Genomic DNA, 15537 nt, shown 5'->3' with positions numbered 1-15537 from the left:
AATAACATAAAGAACGTTTGTAAATTACATTTAGCTGACATACACATGGATTCCCAGTGAATCCACATATGGATGAAGGATATACACTTTAAATGGGAGAACAGTGTGCCCTGGCACTTTTGTTCTTTAAAAAAAATTTTTTTTAAATGTTTATTTATTTTGAGAGAGAGAAAGAGGGAGGGGGGGATGGGGAGGGACACAGAGATGGGGAGAGAGAGAATCCCAATCCCAGGCAGGCTCCATGCTGTCAGCTCAGAGCCTGATACGGGGCTTGAACTCATGAACCGTGAGATCATGACCTGAGCTGAAATCAGGAGTTGGACGCTTCACCAACTGAGCCACGCATGCGCCCCTCAAAATGTTCTTTATCTTGTGTGCTGATCCATGCTGGGTGATAGAGGTTAGCCTTGCTTCCCAGGAAGTGGTCAATTGGGTCACATGGTGCTTGAGAGATTCTTTCATTCGTTTGTCCATAAAATGGGTGTATGGTGTCCTCTCCGTACCAGGAGATTTGGGGCTGAATCAGGGGATGCTTGGAGGGGGACAGATAATGCTCACATGATCCCCATCAGAGGAAAGGTGTAATGTCTGCTCAGCCATGGTGGATTCTTGAGGGACGTTTTCTGCCGACGTGACTTTCATGCTTCTCAAACACACTTTCACAGATTTGACTGCCAAAAGTAAAACACTGTTTCTTTTCCTCTGCTCACAGCCCTTTGGACACCAGACGTCTGGGGATTTTTCTCACACCAACCAATTCTCCAACTCTCTGCACACTTAACTGGGTGTCTTCATAGTTTACGACACCACCTACCCGTAGTTCGTACAGACTCCACAGGTTAAGGACTTGGTTCCACAAGACTCCCTCCCTACCCCCACTTTAGATGCCAGTCACAACCCAGGTTGTCACTTGTAATTCTGACCAACCAACTATAAATTGGGGTTCCCACAAGCCCCTCCTCAGATTTGATAATTTGCTGTAACAGCTCACAGAACTCATGGAAACACGTTCACCTGTTTATGGTATAGGATATGATAAAGGACATGAATAGTCAGATGAAAAGGGACATAGGTTGAGGTGTGGAAGGGTCCCAAGCATAGATGAGGTGCGCCACCCTCCTAGCACGTGATTGTGTTTGCCAGCCCGGAAGCTCTCCGAACTTTGTAATTCAGGGATGTTTTATGGAGGCTTCAACACATAGGGGTGGTCGATTTCGGACTCATTGTCCCACCCCTCTCCCTTGCCCAGATGATGGGGGTGAGGCTGAAAGTTCCAAGCCTCTAGTCATGGTGTGGTCTTCCTGGTCACCAGTTCCCATTCACGAGCCTAGCAGGAGTCACCTCATTGGAACAAAAGATACTCCACGTTCCAGGAAAATCCAAGGTATTTAGGAGCTCCGTGTAAGGCACTCGCGTTATCTTCATCCCTCAGGAAATTACAAGGCTTTTAGAAGCTCTTTGTCAGCAGCCAGGGGCAGAGGCCCAAATACATATTCCTTTCTATGTCACAACTGCCTGTAGCATCACCACAATGATAGACTTCATTCATTCATTCATTCATTCACTCAGTGTAGTGCCTCAGGGTGGTTGTAAAGCCATATATTTACTTCTCAAGACTCTCTCAGATTAAAACCAATTGGGAAAAAAAATTTTTTTTGAGCTCAAAATGGCAGTGTTTTATGGAAGCTCTCATTTGACGGTTAGGGAGATTTGACTTATTTATGAGTATCTTGTCTTCTTTTTGTGCCAAGGCAAGCATCTTTCAACCATATATGGCAAACTTTCCTAAAGTGACTTATTTTATAGGTGGTAAAAATACCATGATAAAGAAAGGAGTAGGGCGCCTGGGTGGCTCAGTTGGCTAAGCATCTGACTCTTGATTTTGGCTCGGGTCATGATCTCAAGGTTTGTGAGTTCAAGCCCCTCCTTGGGCTCTGTGCTGGACAGCGTGGAGCCTGCTGTCTCTCCTTTTCTCTTTCCCTCCCTTGCTTTCTCTCTCTGTCTCTCTCTCTCAAATAATTAAAACTGAAAAGAAAAAAAAAAGAAAAAAGCAGTGAGAGTGCTTGGGATGCTTAGATGGAACCAAGGTCTGTGATTCATCCTGTTGGGAACATTTTCTCAGAGGGGCCCCTGGAAGAGAAACAAGGAGGACGAGTGGAGATTGTTCTGACCGTGTCCCACCCTCTTGCTGCTTTCTGTAGACACTGTCCACTTTGAGTCTTCTTACTTGTAAAATTGGAATAATAATTACTATCAGATAAGTCCTAGGAATTGACTAGGTTTTTGTCTCATTTCTAATAGATTTCCTGGCAGTCAAGATTCTCGGTCATTTCCCCAATATCTCTGCACACCTGTCCTCATTACTGCATCCAGAGTGCCCTCTTGACCTGAGCTATAAGCTTCTGTTTAGGGGAGAGACATCAGTCCTGGTTGGTTCATATCATGTCTTTCCTTTCAGGATGTTCTTTTCCCTTTTTCTACTTCCTGAAATACTAGTCATTCTGCAAAGAATAGCATGGGTCCCTCTCTTTGATAAAGGCTTCCCATAATTGCAGTTTCTCACGTAGATATTCCCCATCTCGAGAGTCCCAGAGCTCCTGGTATCTAACTGTATTCTTTATATTACTTAACTGTTCGCTCTGTGTTTATGTTTCCTCCCAGCTAGATGGTAAGCTCATGTATGGGAAGCCCTATTTCTTATTGTTTTAAATGTTTATTTATTTTTGAGAAAGAGAGAGAGTGTGAGCAGGGGAGGGGCAGAGAGAGAGGGAGACACAGAATCTGAAGCAGGCTGCAGGCTCCCAGCTGTCAGCAGAGAGCCCGACGCGGGGCTCAAACTCGTGAACCACGAGATCATGACCTGAGCCAAAGTTGGGACGTTTAACTGACTGAGCCACCCAGGCGCCCCGGGAAGCACTATTTCTTAGATGTCTTTCATTAGAGCCCTTGTCTTTTGTTAGAGGCTAGAACAATGCTGTGCTCATCACAGATGCTCCACAAATACGTAGTTACAGAATAAACCCACGAGTCCTCTTGTGCTGAGATTCACTAAATCCTGAGCTCCCTTGTTGACTCACACCTGGAAGGGCTTTTCAGTGGACTGTTCTTTTCTTCCTAGCCCTTCTGTGTGCTGGAGTGGAAAGCTTGAACTTTGGTGTCAGAGAATCCACCACTGACGTGTTAAATGACTACAGCCAAGTTTTTATTCAAAGCCCTGAAACCTCGGCTGTCTCATCTGCATGGGAGAGATAATACTTTTCTCCTAAGAGTGTAGGAAGTCACTTTCGAGGAGAAGCCGGCACGGTGTTTGGCACTGAGGAGGTACCTCTTCTCGCTGCCCCCTTGGACTCCACTCAGGCTGCACCTTCTTCACTGCCTTTAATCAGTAGCTCCCGACTGCCCATTCTGTTCAGTGGAGTCCTGATTAATGAAAGCTTCCTAAGGAAGCTCAGCTTGGTGCAAACAAACTCACAAAAACCTCCTCTAAATCTTGTGAAGCAGAGCTGTCTGGCTGCATTAGCATGACAAAACCACCCCAGGACAGAGCTATTTGTCCCCGTCCAGTTGAAGAGGGAGCCATGTTGGCTCAGCAAAATGACCAAGTGCTTTAAATATATTTGGATTCACACTGTTTTCTTTCTGTGCTCTCCCTCTTCCTTCCCCTCCTCAACAACCCAATTCCTCAATAGCTTTGCCTCCACTCTGCCACAGAAACTGTGATCTGACATAATTAATACTCTTTGATTAACTGATTGTAGTTGAATGAGAATGAGTTTCAGCCAGTACGTTACCCCAACACACTGGTGGTGTGAGAGACTTTGTCCCATGATAAGAGAGCTCCAGCATCAGCAAGCAGAGAGATTTCCTGGAGCAGGAAAATTCTGCAGTCCCAGTCGGCTGGCTCTAAGGTCAACCTTTGACATATCCCAAATTTAGCATTTTTAAGGTGATCGGGTATATTGACTCAGAGGTCGTAGCATCTTTCTTCTTCCTCAATGGCTTGGTCTCCTCCTCTCTGGGGTGGGGCGTTGACTGGGCTAGGTTCTGGGGCTTGTTCTGGTGGCTGGCAGGGACTGGGATCCAGCCTCTGAAGGGTTCTGTTCCTTGTCATTGGTACCCTGGAAGGAAGCTCCCCTCTTGCTTGAGTGATGGCATCTGAACCTCATTCTAAACCCTGTCCGCTGTATTTTCTATTTTGAGACCCAGGGATGCACATTGTACATTTTTCAATACACTAGATATGATTTTATTTTTTAAAAATTTTTTTAACGTTTATTTTTGAGAGAGAGAGACGGAGCATGAAGAGGGGAGGAGCAGGGAGAAAGGGAGACATAGAATCCGAAGCAGGCTCCAGGCTGAGTTGTCAGCACAGAGCCCAACACGGGGCTCGAACCCACGAACCGTGAGATCATGACCTGAGCCGAAGTCGGATGCTTAACAGGCTGAGCCACCCACGTGCCCCTGGGTGTGATCTTAATCAGCATTTCATTAACAGATTTTCCACACTCTGCAAATCCTCATAAATCACAACAGGCAGAGTGGCATGGTAGAATGATTATCAGGCCAAGAGATAGGAGACCCAGGTTCAATTTTATCTTTGATCCTCTGTTCTCCAGGCCCTGCTCTGGGCGTCGGGCAACCAAAGACCATGAACACTGAGCCTCAGCCTTCACAGACATTGAAGGTTTCTGTTCTAACTCTGCCTCTTGGTAACTGTGACCTTGGATTAGTGCACTTACTTCTCTACATTGTGTATAGAATAACGGCATTGGAGTAAGTGAATCTAATACTCATTCCAGCTGTAGATTTTACGAATCTGTATGTAGCAGACCTGCCTCAGAGAATTAATACTTCAATGTGATATTTCCTACTGTAGCACCCCTGTTTGTCTGACATCCTTGAACCCTTTTCTCTGTTTCTTCTATGGTTTCCATCTTAGTTGATGATGCCTGTAGCTGAGAAGCAGACCTCTGCTCTTCAGTAAGAGACACTTGCTGGAATTAGAGGTAGCCTAGTCCCCTTGGTTTCTCCTTTCTGAATCATGTGTCTCTCTTGAGTCTTCCTTCTGTCTTCACCAGCGCGTTGACTTGCATGTGTTATTAATACCTCTTTGTTTATCTTACCCAAGAATATAAGTGCTGGGCATTTGTGTTGTGGCTCTTTCGAATCACATTTCCATAGACGTCTTCCTTACACTTCCTGATTGTCCACACTCATGTTTTCTCACCCAGTGGTTTGCAACCAGCAGTGATTTTATCCCTCCTCCCCAAGGAACACTTGGTACTGTCTGGAGACATTCCGTTGGCCACCACTGAGGGATCCCTGAGACGGGCATCTAGTGAGTGCAGGCCAGGGGTGCCGCGGAACATCTTCCAATGCATAGGGAAGCCCCCACAACAGCGAATCGCCAAGCCCAGCATGTCTGTAGTGCTGATGTTTAAAAAACCTTGTATAATCATTTTGAATGCCTTAGGTGAAGAAACCAAATATGTCCATTTCCATGTGAGAAGCAAGCAGTACGGTGCTGCCTGACAAGACAGAGAGGCGTTATTCATTTTTGTTTGACTAACAAACCCTCCTGGGGAGGTAAACGGATCCACAGTGAGGGCACATTTCTCGGTGTTACAATCGTACAAGCACATCCAGGAAGGGAGGTCTGCCTAAAACCACAGTGTGATACTTCCTAAAATACTTTGAAACATCTACAGACTGTTCTGCTGGGATTCTTAACCAAATGCAGTAAGACTAAAGGCCCTCAGGCAGTCCAATTGAGCTGTGTTCAAAAGCGGACGCTTGGGGAGAGGACAGCCACCAGGACTGCAGCGATGGCTTCTGAGGCACTGGGCCCCTGCTGTGAGCCAAAACCGTGAGCAAGAGCCTTGAGTAGGGTGAGATTTAACTTGATGACAAATTTTAGCACAGTGTCAGGCCCTCTTAATGGGCAACAGTGATGCTTGCTTCAAGAGGAGAGGCTGGCTAGACTGGCATTCATTTTGCTTTATTTTGTAATCCTCAAGTTAGAATTGATGATTCTCTCCAAGTCTGTGATAAACTGTTCTAGAACAATGCTTGTAAAACTTTAATGTGCATATGAATCACCTGGGGATATCATTAAAGTTCAGAGTATCTATAAGTACTTCTGGGGTGGGGACCAAGATGCCACATTTCTTTTTTCTCTTTTCTCTTTTCTCTTTTCTCTTTTCTCTTTTCTCTTTCTTTTCTCTTTTCTCTTTTCTCTTTTCTCTTTTCTCTTTTCTCTTTTCTCTTTTCTCTTTTCTCTTTTCTCTTTTCTCTTTTCTCTTTTCTCTTTTCCCTTCCCTTCCCTTCCCTTCTCTCTTATTTCCTTTCCTTTCCTTTCCTTTCCTTTCCTTTCCTTTCCTTTCCTTTCCTTTCCTTTCCTTTCCTTTCCTTTCCTTTCCTGTCTTTTCTCTTGTCTTGTCTTGTCTTGTCTTGTCTTGTCTTGTCTTGTCTGTTCTTGTTTTGAGAGAGAGAAAAAGCCTGAGCCGGGCAGAGGGAGAACTAGGCTCAACACCCATCGTGGAGTCCAACTCAGGGCTCTTATCTCATGACCATGAGATCATGACCTGAGCCAAAATCATGAGTCAGACGCTTAACTGACTGAGCCACCCAGGCGCCCCAAGAGGCCACATTTCTAACAAGCTGTAGGTGATGCTGTATATAGATACAGGTGCTGCTGGGCCGTGGGCATACTTGAACTGACACAGTTTTAGAGTGTTAAAAGCTGGAGAGTATGTTTAAAGGTCATTTAGCCCAAGCCTGTATTTCACAAATGATGGAAGTGAGACCTGGGGACTCAAGGGCAGTCCTAGACACAGTATGGTGACCAGATGTCTGTGTCCAGCCTAGTCCCCACTCCTTTTCTCACTCTGGCCTCACTGCACAACCTTTGGCAAATCACATGCTGTTGCTGGGTCTCAGATTTCTCCTTTTAGAAACAAGTGGGCTGTGGTCCCTATGAATTGCGCTGTGATTTCCTCCGTGCCTCTGTCATTTGGGTGCTGACGGTCACCACTGCTCATATCTCCTTTCCTGTTGCCTCTGGTGGGGGTCGGGGGGGGGTGAATGTGGGGAATGCAGGAGGCACACCGGACGGATCGAAGATTGCTGGGGATGGTGACGGGGTGCCGGCAGGGGGCACAGGTGCCGTCCTCATTTGATGAGCACACCGCCTTGAGGTGGGCTTTCACCTTGGTCACAAATGAATCCGGGCACCCATCAAGCTGGCTCAGAGCCCCTGCTGATGTGATGAGATGCACAGAGCTTAATGTGAACTGGCATCCCTTGCTGCCGTGACACAAGCAACAAAGCAAAATCAGCGCCCTGTGGCAGTGAGCACATCCCCCCACCCCTCCGCAGGTACCGGAAGTTCTCTTCGAATCCCAGGGATGCTCCTTCGATTAATATTGCACCGGAAGGCAGCAAGGAGAGGGAGAGAGGAGAGCACACAGACCTTTGCCTTCGTTCACTTGAACCCCTTCATTATTCATCTGCTGTAATGTCTGCCCTAGCATCTTGTTGCTTTTCAAGTCGTTGTTATAACTAACCACCGTGGTTAGCTTTGGACATCCCTCTGGGAATTCCTAAGGCATTTCTCACAACTCATTCAAAAATAATGATGATACCTCTTCTCGTGGATGGTTATTATTGCTAAAGTTTCCTTTCCCTCCCGTAGCCTTTCTTAGCACTTCCTCTCTGTGTTCCATAGCAGCATCCAGTGAAGACATTTTTAAAACTTGAGGAAAAAAAAATCAATATTTTAAGCAATAAAAATCCATTGTTTCTCACAGGATTTTCATTTGAGGATTTTTGCAGACATCAGACAATAAATCTCCTTTGGATCCCTTTTAAATTATTAAGGAAAGGTAGCTCTTTTCATTCAGTTTCGAATAATAGCAAGACTGAAACACAGCACTTCAGCGTTGGCCTAAATTCAGTCCTGCGGGCTGGTGGGAAGTGGACCCACTTCCAGAATAGAATCAGGTTATCTGGTTGAAATCCAGACACCTTGTGATTCTCCACGCGAGTGAGGTTGTTCCCAGTAGTGTATTAGGCAGGACGCCAGGGGTGGGAGACCAGTGTTCTCTAACAAGATCAGAACTGTAAGAGCTGATTAGACCCGTGAGATGGGGCAGGAGTGGATAATGAGTGGTGGAGAGGTCAGTTCGGTGCTACTGCTTTCCTGGGCCTGCATTTCGGAAGCAAGAAGGCACTCAGTGAAATGAAAACGTAACCCATTTAGTGTTGATGAAATGACATTCTTGTGTTTGCAATCCATTACTAATCTGTGGATCTCCGTGCTCCTTGGAAGCACAGAGGCCAGCGACGTTCGTGGAATGATGAATTTTGTAGATGTTCGTGCAGGAGATTGGGATTTTGTGGATCCAGAGATCGGTGCCATCGTTTCTGCCACCGTTATCTGCAATCAATATGTGCTTTCAGCATACACGCCCTGGGTGACTGCGGTGGGCACGGCATGGTCCTGGGCACAGATGATTTTGTCTCACTAGCATCTGATGCGTGATAGCTAGTTTGTTGAAGGGGTCAGTGTCTGAATGAGTGAATGAGTACCCTAAGGCAAATGAGGCCTGTTCCTTGTCCTCATCAGCTTTCAGAAGACTGTAGTCTGGAGCAAATCAGTCATGTTCCTGTGCCTCACTTTCTCCATCTCAAAAATAATAGAAACAAACTAGACCTTTACAGGGTTAACCTGCGAACTCATTCATCCTCACCCTTTCAGATAAGTAGAAACACTTGCCTACCGATTACTAAGGAACGTCTCAGTCGTTGCATTAGCTGGGCTGTGGGGAGGATGGTGGTCTTTATCTTTGTTCTGTTGATATTCAGTGGGAAAGTGATAATAACTACAACATACGGCCCCATTCCTTTGCCATCATTGTGTTTTGATTGTCTCTATTCTTGCCTTACTCCTCACCAGTTAGAGGGAAGAGAAAGGCAAGGATGAGGAATTTGGGACTATAAGGCATTTATGCTTACATGGCACATGGGATTTTGTACCATGTGTTTTGTTATGTAGAGGAGAATTAATTCAGTGTCCAAAAAAATCCCAATATATTTTTGAGGTAACAGAATGTTGTGGAAAGAAAAGAGGCTGGGCTTGGTATCCAGGCAGACCCTGTTTGAATTCGGTCTGTCTGTGTGATTGCAATCCAGTTACTTAACTTCTCTGAGCATAGGTTTTCCTCTGACCACGGGGAAGTCTAGATCCAGCAAAGTGCTTCGCCTGTTCTGATTATTATTTAGGTCAATGCTTCGAGGTATCTTTGCACATGCCTCGGTTGACAGCTAAGGTTGTGTGTGTGATAAGAATGAGATCCAACATATGTTCATAACTCTAGGACATCAGGGCCTCTTTAGAAGCTATCTTTAAAAGTATATGGTGGGATCAGTTGTGCTTTATGAACTAACCTAAAAGGATTCTTTTTCTGGAGAATCTGACCCAAGCCAGGTGACACAGAAAGGTAGAACAGCATCACTGGACCCCCTCCTTCATCGTTAACCCCTTTCTCATTCTGGGCACGAATACCCACTAATGCCACGATCCTGCTGGGGATCCGCGTAAACAAACGTGTGATTCCAGGTCTTCAACAGACAGTTCTGCTGGTGTGTGCCACATTACACCTGTTAAACACAGGCAGTTTGTTCAGCAAGTTCTAGAACATGTACCGAGGCAGGGTCGTAGGCAGAGAGGAACTATATTAGCTTGGTTTTTTCCCCTGGGGCCCTTGGAGTCTGGGGACCCAGCCGTCTCCCGGTTTGTACTCACACCTTGGCAGGATTCTGGATTATTGCTTCCCGACTACTGTTCTGGATGCTCTGTTAAAGGACCTTCTCAGCGAGGACCTGAGCCCCCTACTGCTGATAGGAACCTGCACTGTCCTCCTGGTGTTGGGTTTAGGAGTGTTGGTGTCAGGAGGGGGCGTGCTGGGATTTAGCCCCAGGATCACGCCATCTGGTTGGAGGCACAGGATGGAGGAAGGCAGACCTTCCCCACTCCTTTTTGGAGACTTTATTTGCTCTCTCCCCTTCTCTACTTGGTGACTACTAAGTCCAAATGGAAGGTAGTGACTGGTAACCTGAAAGAAGTGCTCGTCTTGGCCGAGGTAAGAATCACACCTCCTATTCCAGGAGAAAGGCATTGGATAGGTTGTGTTTCTGTTCATTCGTTCACATGTTTTCAGAAGCGCAGTCCTTCCCTCCCCTCCTTCGATTACAAGGATAATACATGTTCACGGCATTTGTGTCAGAAGAAATAGGAAAGCATAAGGAAGGAAAAAAATCACTCAACTTCCACCAGTGAGAGGTGACCCTGTTGACATGTAGGTGTATTTTCTTCTTTTTAAGCATAGTTTTTACCTACTTGAAATACCGTTGCATATATAATTTAAAATCTTGGGCTTCCACTTAAATTTTTAGTATAAACAAATACCCATGTTATCAGAACCTAAAAACAGTTTTATAAGCTCTGAGAAGGCAGTGCATGGGTGTAGACAGTTTACTATTAAATTCTCAGGGCCTAGCAAATAAGTATTTGGTGACTAAAATGAATAGGAGTATTCTGACGTATGGATGTTCAGTATTCTACTGATAATATTGACATTTCCAGTTTGCTTTTATACGTGATACGTCAGCAATCACCTATCACAAAATTCTCTTGTACTTATTATTTTCTTCTCGTAGATTCCCAGAAGTATAATTACACACTCGGTCAAAGAGGTATGAGCATTTTTAAAGTTCTTGGAACTTAGGACCAAACTGCTTTCCAGAAAGGTTGGGTTAATTTATACTTCCACAAGAAGTACACGAAGGGGCACATGTCACTGTACCCCAGGCAGATCGTGAGGGAACACAGACATCAAGGGCCACTTGGGCGGCTCCATCCATCTGGAGGGTGGACGAGAGCAGCTTCGGGCGAGTCGAGGGGAAGGTGTTTTTTAATGGGATCTGAAGAGTGAAAAGTGCCATGTACTTTAATTTAAAAATCTAGTAAGTGCAAACTGGGGCCGAGAGTAAAGAAAAAATATAAAGCTTTCGCCTGCTCAGGGGACCTACCAGCCAGCCCCCAAGAGCCTTGGAGAGGAGCCTCCATGCTAGGAGCTAACAGTAACCTTGTCTGCCTTCACCACTCAGTGTCAAACACTTTAATGTGGACGAGGCTCACGCCAAACTCTCTGGGTGACACTAATCCCTGATTTAATTACCCTTGACAGTGTGTGATGGGCCTTAACGAGCTAGAGTCCCTAATGAGCTACATCTTGGGGTTTGGGAGCGTTACCTGAAGGGCGTGGCCCTCACCCAGGCTGACTCTGGCGGAAGCAGAAAACCAGCTCCCAGCTCAGGGATCTCAGTGCTAGTGACAGAGCAGTATCCGGTGACCTGCAGAGTATGCATCTAAGTGGGGAGATGACACACGATATTTCCCTGGTCCTAAATCATTAGAAAGTAAGAACCGCAGGGACGATTTCAGGAGTGTCAGCATTATGTGGGTGCCTTGCCACTTTCTCTGCCACTCAGTCATCTTCCTGGGGACAAGCACTATTTTTGCTTTTAAGCTGTTCATTACAAGTCTCCTTATTGGCATGCCGTAGGGCTGCGACGGGAGGGTGTGCCCGCCAAGTACTCTGGAGGGATGTCCCTAGCCTTATAACCAGGGTTACATAAACCACCCTGTCCAACACTGGGCAAGGTTTATCCCTCATCCTCTCTGTTAAAGGAGGTACGATCACTGCTTTGAAAAAGGAACTTCAACAGGAATAAACAACAGAAAAGAAAGATCGAGTGAATTTGAAAAAGTAGATCAAGTTACAGAGTAGGGTTTAGCCACGAATAAGGTTGTCTCGTCACAAACTCTGTGACCTTGTTCATTAACCTTTGTGAAGTCTGTTTCCTCATTTGTGAAATGCAGAGAATAGTACTCACATTGTAGGACTCTTGTTAACGTTAAAAGACAGAATGCGCCTGGGCGCCTGGGTGGCTCAGTTGGTTGAGTGTGTCCGGCTCTTGGTTTTGGCTCAGGTCGTGATCTCATTGTTTGTGAGATTGATGTCAGGGCAGAGCCTGCTTGGGTCTCTCTGTCTCTGTGTCTCTGTCTCTCTTTCTCTCTCTCTCTTTCTGCCTTTCCCTGCGCACTTGCACAAGCTCGTTCTGTCTCAAAATAAATAAATGAACATTTTTTTAAAAAAGAATACACAAAGAAGAGAATAGAGCATGGCCTCTAGCACCTTCTTAGGGTTCCAGAAACAGGAGGTGCTTTGTTGGTGTTGTCAGGTTCTCATAATTTTCCTGTTCTTTTCTTTACTTCGCTTTTTCCTCAGGTGCACACTTTACAGAGACATTCTGACTCCCAGGCTGCGGAAGATTTGGGTTCGCAGTGCTTCTAGATCTGACAGTGGCGTAGATCTTACATCCTGCTTCCTCGTCACTGGGTTCCTCCGGTCCTACAACGGCTGTTCTGGAGCCTCTTTTCTGCATGCCCCACCTCCCTAAACCATTCTCCTATCCTTAAACTGATTTTACTTTGACCTTGACGCTATCATTATCTCGGCCATTCGTGTCTGGTCCTTAACACCCAGGATATGAATTTCTTGGAATTCACATCAGCTTGTTCTAGGAACTCAGTGATTGCACAGCTCTTACACCTTCAGCATTTTTTACATTGTCTGAAGCTGATTCGTCACTGTGCTTCCCCAGTAAGATGAATCTAATCTCACCATTTGATGAAACCTGGCGTCTTCATCTACTGGTCTAGTTGAGCACATTGACCTGGGCTTAAAGTCTGAGTAATCCTAGTAATGGCACCATCTTTCTTGGAGCACGTCTGCACCTTTGACAATCAGAGGCCGATTCTCTCATCTTTTTTTTTTTGTTTTGTTTTGTTTTGTTTTTTTCCCGATTCTCTCATCTTAAAAGCATACTTCTTTTTTTGACTAGTTATCATATTCCTATTTCATGTTGATAAGAAATTCCAAACCTCATATCATAGAGTGGAGATAAGTGATTGCCATGTCCTAAGGCCAGTGGCTGATCCAGACTTTGCTGGGTCGGGTTGCTAGTCGAACCTACTTTTTCTCTTTAATCCAGTCTATGAAATAAACCAACTCTTTCCCTCAGGTGCCCCCACGGGGAATTAGTCCTTTAGAGTCTTGTCTAATACCCAAGGAGCATAAACACACAGTTGAAATCACAGAAGGGAATAGTCATTTTATCACAGATGTTTCTTCTAGACTTCAGTTTGGGAGTTGCTTATAGATCTTGTATTTGGTGCATATGTGCACAGACAGGCATGTACAACTTGAAAAATAGCAATGGTACCATGAGCCCCCCAAACGAAGGGGAAGGATATTTTTTTCATTATGGGCTTTTTCAAAAGTTACTTGTTTGACTTTTGAAAACAACGTATGGAGAATCTGAAGGTAAACGTTTTAACTTTCTAATAATGTTAGACTTTGGGAATTTTAATCAAATTAAGCAGACCTTAAATGTGGTTCGCTGTCTCTGAATTCACCATAGAAAGGCCAGTTCCGGGCATAGAATCCTCTTGTGCATAGTAAGATTCGGGGTGAGTATAGCCTACACAGCTAAGAAAGAATCTCTGCAGTAGTTGTGCAAAGAGTGAAATGGAAGCTTGCTTATTTTCTTTTTTCATATGGTACTTCCAAGTTATGACTCCTCTTCAGAAATGTATTTTTTGCTCGAATTCATCTAATGACAAGAACTTATGTGAATAATCTTAAATCCCAGGTAGGATCATAACTAAGAAATGATGAAGGCCTCCGTACGTTTTTGCTGTTCATTTGAAACTTAACATTTGTATTATTATCTTTTTTTTTTTTTTTTTATCGGAACCTGATGATTGCTTCACCGGGGCATTGCGAGTCACTATTTGTAAAGAAATTGCATCTTTCTGGAATAAAGGTCATTTTCTGTTGGTGCATAAGTTGACATGAAAAATTACATCGACAGCAGGCATTTATGTTTTGAACCATATACGTACAGAATGTGGTTGACCTGACAAACCGTTTAAATAAATCATCAAAATGGGATGCCATCCATCCAACAGTTTTGAAAGAACTTGAGAGTGAAATTGTAAAACCATGGGCCAGATGTGTCTGATGGCGCCTCTAGAAGTAACCTGATTCACGGGAAGGCCTGTGTAGCTGTCAGAAACGCCTAAGGAAATGCAGAAGGGACCCCGGGCCAGCATATCACCCTTCTATTGCAAGAAATGGGCGGAGCACTTATTGAGAGAGAGTCATTGAAAGGCTACAAAACCACAGCCAAAGTGGAAGAATAGCCTAGTGGTTAGGATACTGGGTTTCAGACCCAGACACGGCGGGTCAGACGTGCTGAAGCTGTTTGGTTGTGGAGAAGGTACTGGGTGTGGGAAGAACAGGAGAAAATACGGTGACATGGGTGAAGAACTGGCCTAGATGTCAAGGAAAGCGATAAATGGGTGCTTCTCGGAATAAAGAGCATTAACCGAGGGGTCTTCTAGAAACCACTACTTCAAAATTTTCCATTTAACATTTTAATATTTTTATAGAAGAGAGAGGCCATAATGAAATTTCTTTAGTGTGCAATCGACATTAAAGTCTTCCACATACAGGAATGTCAAGCCAATAGAAATAAATTTCAGAAATATTGCAGAAGATTAGACGAGGGAGTTGAAAGATAACTTTTGTAAAAAATTAAAGTTTCATTCTTTGCCACTCAGATGATTATGGCCTGCCTGCACAAAATTTGTCTGATGGTTCCCGTGATCGTTTACCCCTCTTCATGCCTTTGTTGCTTGTTATTTATGTTATTTATTTGGCATGGAGCATATGTTAGCTTCAAAATGTTATTTACCTTTTTCCATTTATACCTTGAATCTCCAGTCATATTGTCTTTTTCTTTCTGGTATCATTAGATCCTTAATAAACCTTTAATAGTATTCTTCTTTTAAATTTTTTAGAAAATGTCATTTATTTTTGAGACACACACACACACAGAGACAGACAGAGAACGAGTAGGGGAGGGGCAGAGAGAAAGGGAGACACAGAATCTGAAGCAGCCTCCACGCTCTGAGCTGTCAGCACAGAGCCCAACGCGGGGGCTCGAACTCACAAGCTGTGAGATCATGATCTGAGCTGAAGTCGACGCTTAACTGACTGACCCACCCAGGCGCCCCTAATGGTATTCTTGATGCTTACCTTAGCCCAAATTCCCTAGAAATTGGGACCTAAGGGGTAAGTTTTGATGATTGTTGGCAAGGCATGGAGCACAAAAGAGGCAGGGCAGTGAGCAGGAAGGACAAGAAGAGTTACGTGGTGATGCATTAGGATGATGGCCTTTGCTTCATGACACCAGCAAGAAGACATAGCAGGTGACTTGGTACCTGCCAAATGTGGGCATATATCTGTGGACAGGGCTCTACCACACCTTGGAATAGTTTGTGGAATGGGGAAGGACAGATCATCTATCCGCCTGGCTCCTTCCCTTCTCCTTTCTCCTCTTGGT

General features: G+C 44.8%; 1 protein-coding gene across 8 annotated transcripts in view; it reads left to right on the top strand.

Moving 5' to 3' along the window:
• Positions 1-15537, top strand: part of ASTN1 (astrotactin 1) — a 302845-nt gene that overhangs the window by 27732 nt on the left and 259576 nt on the right. The gene's annotated exons all lie outside the window — the stretch shown is intronic.

Source organism: Felis catus, chromosome F1 (assembly GCF_018350175.1).
Source record: "Felis catus isolate Fca126 chromosome F1, F.catus_Fca126_mat1.0, whole genome shotgun sequence".
NCBI lineage: Eukaryota > Metazoa > Chordata > Mammalia > Carnivora > Felidae > Felis > Felis catus.
The sequence above is the reverse complement of the archived record's forward strand: the minus strand, read 5'-3'. Positions and strand labels throughout refer to the sequence as shown.